The sequence below is a fragment of the Rhincodon typus genome, chromosome 32, assembly GCF_021869965.1.
Source record: "Rhincodon typus isolate 14 chromosome 32, sRhiTyp1.1, whole genome shotgun sequence".
NCBI classification, from domain to species: domain Eukaryota; kingdom Metazoa; phylum Chordata; class Chondrichthyes; order Orectolobiformes; family Rhincodontidae; genus Rhincodon; species Rhincodon typus.
This window is the reverse complement of record NC_063363.1, coordinates 5,395,404-5,408,186: the sequence shown is the minus strand read 5'-3', so window position 1 is coordinate 5,408,186 and position 12,783 is coordinate 5,395,404. Positions and strand designations below refer to the sequence as shown.

At 42.6% G+C, this 12,783-nt stretch overlaps 1 protein-coding gene across 3 annotated transcripts in view; it reads left to right on the top strand.

The window, feature by feature from the left end:
• Positions 1-764: 764 nt before the first annotated feature.
• The window catches only part of fxyd6 (FXYD domain containing ion transport regulator 6), a 36,235-nt gene continuing 24,216 nt past the window's right edge, over positions 765-12,783 (top strand). For 2 of the 3 annotated variants that reach the window (XM_048615595.1, XM_048615593.1), the window contains exon 1: positions 765-998. The gene's annotated coding sequence lies outside the window, so the exon portion shown is untranslated. Of the gene's footprint in view, positions 999-9,155; positions 9,202-12,783 lie in introns of those variants that run through there. The other variant, XM_048615594.1, reaches the window with a different exon arrangement.

Sequence of the window (12,783 nt, the reverse complement as noted above, 5' to 3'; positions counted from 1 at the left end):
GACAGGTCTCCCTGTCTCAAAAATAGGAGTCAAGATGTGGAGGAGCTGTCGTTGGACTGGGGTGGAGAAGGTCAGAAGTCACACAACACCAGGTTATAGTCCAACAGGTTTATTTGAAATCACAAGCATTCGAAGTGCTGCTCCTTTGCCAAGTGAAGTGAGGAAGGAGCAGTGCCCTTGAAACTTGTGACTTCAAATAATCCTGTTGGACTACAACCGGGTGTGGTGTGACTTCTGATCTCGTAAACAGGGGGCTGTGGGGCTGCCTAAAGGAGATCTTTAAAGTCATGGAAGGGTTCCATCCAGTTGACATAAAGAATGTTTCCACTTGTGTGCTGAAGGTTATCAATATTAGATAGCCCACAATAAATGAAATTTGTTCAGCCAGGGAGCTGTGAGAATGTGGAAATCGCCACCAAAGGGAGAGGTTGAAGCGAACCTTTTAAATTTCAGGTGAAACGACTCAAGCATAGGCGGGAGAAGGGAACAGATGGAGGATTTAGATGCGGAAAAATGAGTGGAACCGGAACACCAGCACGGACTCTGTGGGCCGAATGGCCTGCGATGCAGTTCTGTGCTTTATACCCCGGGTGAATCTCAATTATATCACTCCTTTGTTTTCTATTCTTAAGGGATGAAAGGCATTATGCAAAACAAAAATCATCTGCCAGCAAGGACAGACTATTCTCCCGGATAGGGTGGGGATGAAAGTGGGTTAACCATTGCCCATTTCCTGGGAGACTCCCAGAGAGGAGCAACAGCTGCAGAGGTCGCTGCTAACAGAGTGAGCTCCCTACCCCTCTCTCTGTCTCAGTCTGTGTGTGGAATGGTATCTCAACCGACAAGGCACCGACTGAATCCCTGTCCAACAGCAAGGCGGGGAGACTAGATCCCGGTCCGTGTCCCACCGTGTGCGCACACACACACACACACACACAGACCGCCTGTTCCTCAGCACCAGCCCCTTCCCCAGTCTTATAGAGGGCAGCGTGCCGCAGGTAAGCAACCCTTTTCATGGGAACTGAGAGAGAAGGGGGTGGGTGGGTAAAACATTAATTAATAGCCAAGTTCTTTTCATCGCAAATTGAGGATTTCAGCAACAATGAAGTTTGGATTCGATGTAGATTTACCCGAGCGTGACATTCAGCTGCAGTGAGGCTCTGATTGTTCATTTACCGCCTGTGTTTCTGGATAAATGTTTCTGAATGTCACACTGGGTGCTGATGTGGAGTGTCTGGGTGGACGCTTGTATGGGGGGGGGGGGGGGGGGGGGGAGGTCGCTTGCTTATGCGAGGGTCGGATTGTCAAGGATTTAGGAATTTCGACATGGTACTTAGCCGTGATTATTTCAACAGCTTTCCCTCTGTACGAGAATGTCACGTTTCATCTTCCATTTAGTTCAGAGACTCCCATTCCCCACCGACCCCCCCCCCCCACCCCCACCAAAAGGGTGTTGTCTGGAACACCCGGTGTAAACAAGGGCGCTCTCTGGTTTCGGACATATTTACATTGAAATGAAGCAGGAATGTGTGGTGGTCCGGATCACGTTTAGCCCCTGTGTGTGTATATAATTCTGTCTGTCCCCCACTCACCCCTCTTTGTACGTGCCCGGGCACTGGGTGTGAGGGGAAAACCAGGCTCAGCCATTGAAAGCTGGTCAGACCTGGTACCCCTCGCATTGCCCCATCTGGTCTGGAGCAGATTTTCATTGTATTGAGCTTCCGTTTCATTGGAGGTTTTTTTCCACCTCTCTCCCTCGCCCTGATGACAACCTGTTCCTTTTTTCCAGGAGCCTACACCCCTCAGCCCCATTCCTCTCCTCCTTCGAGGATTGTTCTGGCATGTTAATGCGGGATGAATAGTAAAAAGACGAAAGGGTTTTTCTTCTCACTGTTTTGGGAAATATTACACCTCAGGAGGGGAACAATGTCACGTTGCAACCATAATTGTCCTCTCAGTATCACGTGTGTGTTTCGAAGTATTTCTTGCTGTTTCTCAAGTGCTGAGGGGTCTGTGTTTTGGGGAAAGCTGAACATATTTCCGCTGGGGGTTACCTGGTGTCAGTAAGGACCTTTTTACAATGCATTAATTCTAGGCTGGGATTAATGTCCATTCTCACTGTTTAATGCATCTAGCTGAGAGTGCGCAGTGCTGAGAATGAGAGGATTTCCACAGGACACATTGTAAGAATGAGTGAATACATTTCATCAGCACGGCTTTGAAGACCAAATCGTAGTTTTTCAATGGAAAGGCTGGAGCAGTTTCCCCGGGTGCTTTTGAGCAGATGGTGAGATGTAGTGGAACAGGCGAATGGATGCAGGAAATTTTAGTTCCAACCCACTCACATTTAGCCCTCAGTCTACCCCATCCCCCAACATCTCTCCACTCCACTCCATCCACTCCCCTCCTTGGTCAGCCAGTTACTGCCTCTGGGTTCTGCACGTTCCCCTCGATTGACGCCTGAGCCTTAACTACACAGTCGCAAGCTCTCTCCCCTCCCTCCCTCTCCCCATAAACAACAACAAAAAATCTCCACACCCACCCACTAAAACCTATCCTCATGAAACAGTCCCGGGCGCAGCATGAGGTTAAGGTACATTGTAAAGCTCCGTCTACTTTTTTTTATCTACACTGTCTCCATCAAACTCTCACAGGACAGGGACAGCACAGGGTTAGATCGAGAGTAAAGCTCCTTCAATTATTTTAAACTGAAAGTAAAGCTCACTCTACTCATTTAAACTGAGAGTAAAGCTACCTTGACATTGTCTCCATCAAACACTCCCATGACAGAGATAGCAGGATCCAGAGTAAACCTTCCTCTACTCTTTTGAAGTGAATGTGAAACTAACTCTATGCTTTTCCTACCACACGCTCCCAGGACAGGGACAGCATGGAGTTGGATATAAGGACCTTTCATTCTGCCCAACATTTTTAATTCATTTACAGGATGTGGGTGTTGATGGCTAGGTCAGCATTTATTGCCTATCCCTAATTGCCCAGAGGGCAATTTGAGTGTCAGATACCTGCTCAGGAGATGTCCAGGTGTGGACTGAGACATATAGTCCAGGCCAGATGCCAGAAAATATTGATATACACCGAGGATGGTTGATAGCTAGAATGGGTTTACAGATGTGGAAGTTGATGTTAGGACACTGTAAGACTGAGTTTCATGCTATAATAATGGGCAAGTTCATCCTGGAGTTATGGAAATCCATTTCCTTTGTCAGTCAATTCTTGTGTTTTTGACAATTAGAGAGATTGGTGATCTTGCAGAATCATGAGTCAGTTCACACAAACCAAGAGGGACTGCCATAAGACACTGGAGAGCTGCCTTAGCTTTCACTGAGTTCTCTTTCCTAACCATTTCAGAGTAAGCCAATCATATTTAGACCAAACTGTATTAGGACCTCAGATTTCATTGTTAAACCAGATAAATTTTCACAACCATTCAATAGTTTCATGGTCACCATTACTGAGACTAATGTTTTGTTCCAATGAACTGAATTTAAATACCGCCTTATGATAGCAGTATCTGAAACTCCTTCCAATTGGTCCTTAGACCCAAGCCTCTGGATTGCTAGGTTTATCCGAACAACTGTTATCAACTGTCCAAACCCACTCAGTCAGGGTGCAAAAAAAAATTTGATCACCTTCGAAATCCATGTAAATTGATTAGTCTAGGGGATAGAACCCAATGTTACTTGTTTTTTGGTGAGAAAGGAGTGTTTTGTCTAAGTTGCCTGATTTTGAAATTGGATTCTAGTGTTAAATGGAAAGTGATCCCACCCTTCCATTCACATTTTATATAAAAATATCATGCCTGATACATAATCTATTTTTAGCAGGACTGAGTTCTGGACTTGCAAGGTTTCTGTTACCAGTGCAGTTCAGTCCTGTGTCAGCTCTGTACCGACACATTTCTGAATACCACAGGGAAGTCATTGTCAGTAACCTGCTAGTGATCTAACCACAGGCACCTTCCCCCATCTTTCTGCTTGCCAATCCATGTGAAGAATTGCAACCCAAACTGGCAGGACCAGGAGATTTGCCCAATACTATATCTGGACATACTATTCCTCCCCTGTACTCCACAACCTGACTGAGATTGAGAACTCAAGATTACAGAGGATCACAGGAGAGTGGAATGCATCCTGCTTGGTTTAGCTCAGATGGCTGGTTTGCAATGCACAGCTAACACTAACAGTGCGGGTTAAATTCCTGCACTGGCTGAGATTACCCTGAAGGAGTACAACCCAATGGCCTCAATGTGGAGTTTACTAGCTTCAAAATCTCCCCATCCCCGACCTCATCCCAAGACCAGCACCCCCCTCTCATCCCCGCCTCCTTAACCTGTCCATCTTCTCTCCCACCTATCCACTCTTCCCACCTCACTGACCAACCCCCATCCCAACTCCCTACCTACACTCACCTTTACTAGCTTCACCCCCGCCTCCTCGACCTGTCCGTCTTCTCTCCCACCTATCCACTCCACTATCCACCTTCTCTCACTGCCCCCGCCCTCTATTTATTTCAGAGCCCCCTTCCCCTCCCCCATTTCTGAAGAAGGGTCCAGACCCGAAACATCAGCTTTCCTGCTCCTCTGATGCTGCCTGGCCTGCTGTGTTCATCCAGTCCCACACCTTATTAACCCTGAAGGGGTGTCTGCTCACCTGCGATGTGGTGACCATCAGGTTAAACCACCACCAGTTGTAAGTTTCTAATAAGAGAGTAACCTTAAGGTCGAGTAAGGCTATGGCAACTTTACCTTTAGCTTGCAGGCACTAAGCTATGATATTTTAACCTTGAAAGCACTAGCAAACTATATAGAGTGTATTTAATTGATAAGTTAGAGTTAATTCATAATCTTTGTTATTTATGAAACACCAAATTGTCTCAAAGGGGCCATGTTGTTAAACTTCTTAAAATTTGTTTTTCAAATGGTTGGGTCCCATGAGAGGATGCTGTAACTTTAACTGCTCCAGTATTGTTGACAATGGAATTCCCTCCCTGAACCTGCTCCTCGACTGTAAGAAATTCCTTCAAACCTATCAATATGACCAAACCTTTGGCCGCACCGTCTACCCTAATATCTGCCCTTGTGTTTAGTTTTGCTTATTAATGCTCCAATGATGCACCTGTGGATGTTGTATTTTGTTGAAGGTGCTTTAGAAATACAAATAACTTTTTGATATTCGTTCATGGGATGTGGGTGTCATTGACTGGGCCCAGCATTTATTACCTGACCTAATTGCCCAGAGGGGAGTTAAGAATCAACCACATTGCTGGGGGTCTGGAGCCAGACCAGGTAAGGACGGCAGATTTCCTTCCTTAAAGAACATTAGTGAAGGGGAGGGGATTTTGCAACAATGGAAGATATAATGAGGGGAAGCTGTGGTGTAGTGGCAATGTCACTAGATTAGTAATTCGAACACCCAGGCTAATGCTGTGCTGACACCCTCCTACAATGGCAAATGATGAAATGTGAGCCCATTTAATAAAGTCTGGAATTAAAAACTAGTCAAATGGTGACCAATGATTTTTTAAAAAAAAATCTGATTCACTAAATTACTTTTAGAGAAGGAAAATCTACCATCCTCTCCTGATTTATATGTGACTCCAGATGTGATTGACTCTTAACTGCCCTCTGAAACTGCACTGGCAAGCACACAATTCAGGACAATTAGGAATGGGCAATAAATGCTGGCCTGACCAGTGATGCCCTAATGCTAAAAGAAAGGAAAAAAATATAAAATACATATTTCTCTCAGTTCCTTCATTTGTAAAGGTAATATGCAATGAAGCGTTACAAGTTGGCAATAAATTGAAGCTACTGTAACAATGCTTGGAAGGAGTGAGCAAACGAAATCTGACAATGTTTTATAAGGTCATTATAGAGCTGAAAGAGTGAGGTAATGTCGCCACTTTATAAGTCATGGATGTAACTGCACTTAAAATAATGTACATAGTTCTCTTTGCCACTGTACTAAAATGGATAATGCAGTTACTGAAAGGTTACTAACAACAGCAACCAGAATAATTGAGGGGATGGAGGGATCCATTGGTTTGAAGGAGTAATTAACATCCAGTGGGGCATCCTTGATAGTGACCTAGTTTAGCTAACATTCCCTCTCCCTAACAACAATAGCATGCATTTGTATAAACTGTTCAACACAGTAATATTTTCTAAGGTGCCTCACTAGAGCATTATTGAACAAAGTTTGACACTAAGGCAGACAAGAAGATATTTGGGCTGGTGACTAAAATCAGGGAGGTCGAAGTGGTTGATTTTGTCTGTCCATGATTCAGGGTCGCAGGACTTGAAATGTTAATTCCGTAAATCTCTTTACAGTTGCTGCCTGGATTGCTAAGTATTTCCAGCATTTTTAGGTTTCATTTCAGAGTCCAACATCCACATTATTTTGCTTCAGGTTAAACCGCCACCAGTTGTAAGTCTGTAATAAGACAACAACGCTATGGTCTGGTAAGACAATGGCCACTTTAGCTTGAAGACAATGCACTATGCTTTTTTAACCTTTAAAGCACTAGCAAACTACAAGGAGCTTCATAAAGGAGCAGAGAGGGGTGCAGAAGATCATAGATTGATGAAAATCATGGATTTGCCAAGTCTGTAAAATTGGAGGTGTTTGCGGACCTCGGAGGACTGTAGAGCGAGAGGAGCTAACAGAGATGGGGAAGAGAAATGAAACCATGAAGGGATTTGAAAATGGGGATGAGAATTTCTGGGGTTGACCGTTGCTACACAGGAAGCCAATGCAGGTCAGCAAATGAAGTGGTGACTGGGACTTGATACATTGAAGTTTGAGGAGGTGAGAGGCAGCCTACTCTCTGTTCCAGATGAGATTCCAAGACATTGAGTCCCTGTTACTGTAAACACAGAAAATACAAGAACAGTTGGTTTCATTTCAGAATGTGCTCCATTACGCTATGTTGAAAACAGGTTCTGATTCCATTTGAGGACTTGATAACGTATCCGCGAAAACATTTGGGCAAGTCTGGCTGCAAAGAAATGTATCACTAACTGGCAATCAGAACAGGTGAACACCTAATGGTAGCTTGTTTCTGAGAGCTAATGAAAGGATTCCAACACCTTATCTTTTTGCCTTTTCCATTCCTGCTCCTTAGACCAGAGTCTGCAGTGAGACAGGCAGCAAGGTTACTGCAATGACACTGAATCTTTCTCTCACAGACACTGGAATGAAATGATTCACTAATTCAAACACTAAGTCTTTTTTATTGTTTTAATTCTATACTTGTGAAGGGCAATAAAATTCAGTAGATACATGGTTCAGTGATGTTGCAAATTGTCTAGACAGTCAGCATTTCCTATTAAATGATGCCGATGGTACTAATGTCATACAGTTCTGTAACCACCTCCAGCTCTACAACCCTCCGAGGTCTTTGTGCTGCTTCAGTTCTGCTCACTTGTCCGATTGTAAATCACTTAACCGTTGATGGCAATGACTTCAGCTGCCAAACCCCTCATGCTCTTGAATGTCCTTCTCTCTGCCTCTCTACCTCTCTTATCCATTAAGACAATCCTCAAACCTTTCTCCTATCAAGATTTTAATATCAAGATATCCTGCTGTGGGTTTGTTTCAAATTTTCTTTGTAAATGCTCCTTTGAAGCGCTTGGAATGTTTTGCTATGATAGGATGCTAAGTGTAAGTCATTTTATTAAAATTTTCTTCTCAATAATCTCCCTCATTAAAAGCACTGCCTCTTCAGCTGTCAGCTTGGCTCAGTAAGTGCCATTGAGTCAGAAAGTCTTGGGTTTGAGTCCCACTTGAATGCAAAATCAACAAATCTGTGAAATGTGATAAAATACATTTCATTTTCCTAATAATCAGATTAGAACAGGGGATGTAATGTCAATGGACTAGCACCCAGAATCCCAGGCTAATGCTTCAGGAACATGTTAACAAAGTTCGCCATAGCAACTGATGGAATTTTAAAATTCTGCTTGTAATTCTGGAATTGAAAAATAGTCTCAGTAACTGTAATGATTGTAACGAGGTCAGCCAGGTGGACCTTATATAATATGAGTTCCCTGATTGGGGCTCTTAAATTGGTCCAATAAGGGAGCCCTGCTCACTCTAGGAACTGGCTCTGAGCTAGCTGGGTCAATCTCCTGTACGATGCATGTGTAAATGAAGGGTGACTTAGTGATAGGATACCAGCCTTTGTGGAGTTATTTCAGTAATGGTGACCGTAAAAGTACCATTGATTGTTGCAAAATCCCATCTACTGTCCTTTAGGGAAAGAAGTCTGCTATCCTCACCCTGTCTGGCCTACATGTGATTCTAGATCCACAGCAATGTGGCTGATTCATGACAGTCCTCTTAAATAGCCTAGTAAGCCACTCAGTTCAAGGACAATAAGGGATGGGCAATAAATGCTGGCTTTGCTGGCAATGCCCACATCCAGTGAAAAGTAAATAAAGCAAGCAGATTTTGTTGAAATGAGCAAAATGTGGACTGTCAATTTTTTACTGCTGTCATCCGATTTTAATACCCAAGACCCTCATAGACTTAAATGGTTTGTAAAAGGTAGAAACAAAGACTTAAAATGGCTGCACTGATCGCCTGACCACTGATTGAGGCAAATGCAGGAACCTATTGTGGAATAAATGAAGTCAAATTTGAATTGAAATTTACCATTTTTTTTTCTAAATTGAGTTCAAGGGCAAAGAAAATTGTATCTGCTGCTTTAATTTACACAAGAGAAGCTGTTCATTTTGGAAACGAAAAAGTTTCCTGCAACAATGCAATTTAGAAAGACAATGAAGAAAGACTTGGGATTACATAAATGAACTGCATTTCAGGAGCAGTTTGGCAGAGTAGCATACAAAGAGAGAAAAAATGGCTTGGTAACAGCATGAACTAAAAAATTCTATCCCTATTCCTGTTTCCTCCCCATTAACTCAAAAATCCGAAATGCTGACAAAACTAATCAGAGAAACATCGACTCACTGAAATCTCAATGATTTTACAAATGTCACCACCGCTGAGGATACGAGACATGAACTGAGCAGGCATGGGCTTAAGTTCAAATGTGATAACTCAAGAGCTCTTGAGAACTTTTTAAGCTGAATATTCTCTATCTTCCTACTGAATTAGATCCACTTCCCTGGTTTTAAAATTTCTACCGGTGTTTGATGTATTTTTACGTTTTTCTTGGTCGGTAAGTTATAAAATTCCTTTTCGTTTTAATCAAAAATATCTTGTAACTGGCTCCATAACTTTAATTGCTGATTGTGTTTTAATTAAGGTGTGATATAACTGTAGGCTGAAAAGAGTTAAAAAATCTTTGTGGCCAATGAATTTTGTTAAAAAGATGGGAACAAACTCACCTCTCCTCATTTGGTAACAACTATATGTTTGTTCAGAGATTTTGGACATAGTATCTTGTCAATGGCCAGGTGAGCATAATGCCCTAGGAGGTGAGGGAACCCCCACAATACTTAACATATTCTGCTGGCCTCTTTGTATACATTGCTCCTTCTTTCTTCCACACCAGGCTGGTCAGTCCAGGAAAGGGAGTGAGCCAAGGTGAAGTTTGGGTTGGACCCTTCCTTAAAGGTAGCCTGTTTATTGACTGGGTCAGTAGTCGTTGCTGATTTTAATCCACACTCTATGACAGACAGGATGGAGAAGGCATTGAGTCTAGTGTAAATGTGTAGCAGCCAGCACTGGGTCTGAAGCATCACTTTTATTCCATTCATTTGCCAGTTTTATTTGCTTCAGAATCTGTGGCACAGAAAGCATTTGTACAGGGACTGTCTGAAATAAGACAATGCTATTGATCAGCCAGGTGTCAAGTGTGTCTGGCATGGTTGAATATACTACAACCAACTGAATGATATTACAGAATAAATCAATAACTTGCTTAAGGACCAGAGCTACGAATTCTACCAAACTGACAGTGAGTGCCTGATGTGGAAAGTACACCCCACCCTTGAATTAGTGCCCTTTTCCTTCATATAGACAGAAGCAATAAATGTTAGCAATTCTTTGGAATTATCTTTTTAGCTTAAACCCATCAGAGACTCTAGCTTTGGTCTGTGTAATGATCCTGCCTTCAGCTTTGTGCATTAGTTTCTTGGCACTTGCTGTGTTCTTGTTATCAGCATTTCTGCAGCACCAGTGCATGACTTCGGCACAAAAAAATTGGATAGTGAAATCTCGACAAGTCAGGAGTATGATGGAATACACTCCACTTGCCTGGATGTGTCCAGCTCCACCAACACTCAAGAATCTTGACACCATCCAGGACAAAGCAGCCCACTTGATTGGTGCCACAACCACCACCTTCAACATGCACACCCTTCTCCACTAGCACACAGTGGCAGCAGTGTGTACCATCTGCAGATACATTGCAACAAAGTTAAGGATCCTTGACAGCATCTTCCAAATCCATGACTTCTAACTCCTAGGAGGACAAGGGTAATGGGGAAATGGGAGCATCAACAGCAATTTTCCTTCTGAATCTCACATTGTCATAACTTGGATACATACTATCATGCAACCTCATCACTGTTGCTGGGTCAAAATTCTTACCAGCTCCCTAACAACCTAGAGAATTCTCTCCCTTACAGCACAGTGAGTTGTATTTAGGCCACATGCAGTTCAAGAAGGCAGCTCCACACCTTGAGGAGCAAGGGGCAATTGGGGATGGGTAATAAATGCTGTCCAGCTACTGACACCCACATCCCATGACTGAATAAATAAGAGAATCAACAGTTGAATGTTGAAGATATGAAAGAAATCAGCAGATGTAGGAAGCTGTTTGAAAACAAATGTCAAGTTTGTCTTCACAAACTTCACCTGGACTGGGGCATTTAGTTTGAGGCTTTGCACTTCAGGAAGGATATATTAGCTTTGGATATTCATTAAAATGATACTGTGAATAAAACTGTTAAATTGTATGAACAAATTGCATAGAATATTCTTCTATTCCCTTGACTTTAGATGGTTGAAGTGGTGATCTTATTGAGGGTTTTATAATGATATTAAGGCATTAGATGGGGTAGATCCAGAGAAACTATTTCCTCTGGAGTGTTCCTGACTAAAAATTAGAGTCAGGCCATTCAGAGATGAAGCAGTTCTTCATGTGAAGGTTAAAAAAAATAGCTCACTTCAAAAAGATTATAGATTCTGGGAGTGCATTGCAAAGTTCAAGAATGTGAATAACAGGTTTATTTGTTTGTTCAGCTAAAGTCATAAAGTCATACAGCGCGGAAACAGACCCTTTGGTCCAACCAGTTCATGCTGACCATGTTCCCAAACATCCCATGGAGGGATGTTCCATATCCCTCCAAACCTTTCCTATTCATGTACTTATCCAAATGTTTTTTAAACATAATTGCATCTGCATCCACCACTTTCTCTAGCAGTTCATTCCATACACGAATCACTCTCTGTGTTAAAAAAAAACTTGCCCCTCATTTCTTTTTTAAATCTTCTCTTCTCACCTTAAAAATATGCCCTGTAGTTTTAAACTCCCCCACCTTAGGGGAAAGATCTTTGCTATTCACCTTTTCCATGCCCCTCATGGTTTTATAAATCTCAGTAAGATCACCCCTCAACCTCCTACACTCCAGTGAAAAAAGTCCCAGCCTATTTTTATTATTCAAACGTTCCATTCCGAGAAACATCCTGGCAAACCTTTTCTAAACCCTTCCAGTTTAATAATATCCTTCCTATAACAAGGTGACCAGAACTGCACACAGTACTCCAGAAGAGGCCTCACCAATATCCTGCACAACATCAATGTGACGTCCCAACTCCTATACTCAAAGGTCTGAGCAGTGAAGGCAAGCGTGTTAAATGCTTTATTAACCATCCTGTCTACCTGTGATGCAAATTTCAAAGAATTATATATGTGAACCCTGAGGCCTCCCTGTTGTCCCAACAGACTGTCAGATTTACATTGGCTATGACAGGCATGGGAATGTGCATAAACACAGACACAAAAATTTCAAATCCCTTTTCTCTTTTAAGACACTTTTTAAGTTAAACCTCTTGGACCATGCTTTTGGTCAGTGTGATTTCAAGAGAGAGAGAGAACAGGGTGGGTTTGGGGTACAGATCAATATGAGATAATTAAGTGGTAGAACGACTCGAAGGGCCTAATGACCTTGTACGTGACTGAAAATTGAAGAGAGAGTCTGAAGAGTGATCTGGTATTGCTGAGAGGTTAGCTTTTGCCAAACCCTGCATGGGTATAGAGGCCAAGAAATTCCAAGCAGCTACTTCTCCTCCTGCTGTAACTTTGCAAGTGCGTCATTGATAGGGGCAGGGAAGCCAGTTTCTGAAGCACATTGGTTGAGGTCATTCCTAGCAGAGTGGGACCGTTCAGAGACTGAAACTTTTCCCTATTTGAAAGATCACATTAGTTTGCTCCCATCACCCTTTCAACAGTGCATTCCAGATTACAACAAATACTCGCACAAAATGTTTCTTCTCCCTCTCTGCCTCTGGTTACTGTACCAAATATCTTAAATCTGTGTTCTTGATTATTGATGCTCTTTACACTGGAAAGAGTTCCCTTTTGCATATGATAAAAATTATTATACCACAGCAGTAGGCCCTTTGGCCTGTCAAGCCAATGCCTGCTCCCTGTAGAGCAATTCTACTCCCCCGTATCCCTGTAGTCTAATGTGCTTACTTTCCTCAAGTGCCAGTCTAATTCCCTTTTGTCTGTATGTTTGTGTGTGTGTGTGTGTGTGTGTGTGTGTGTAAGAGAGACACTCTGTGTGTGTGT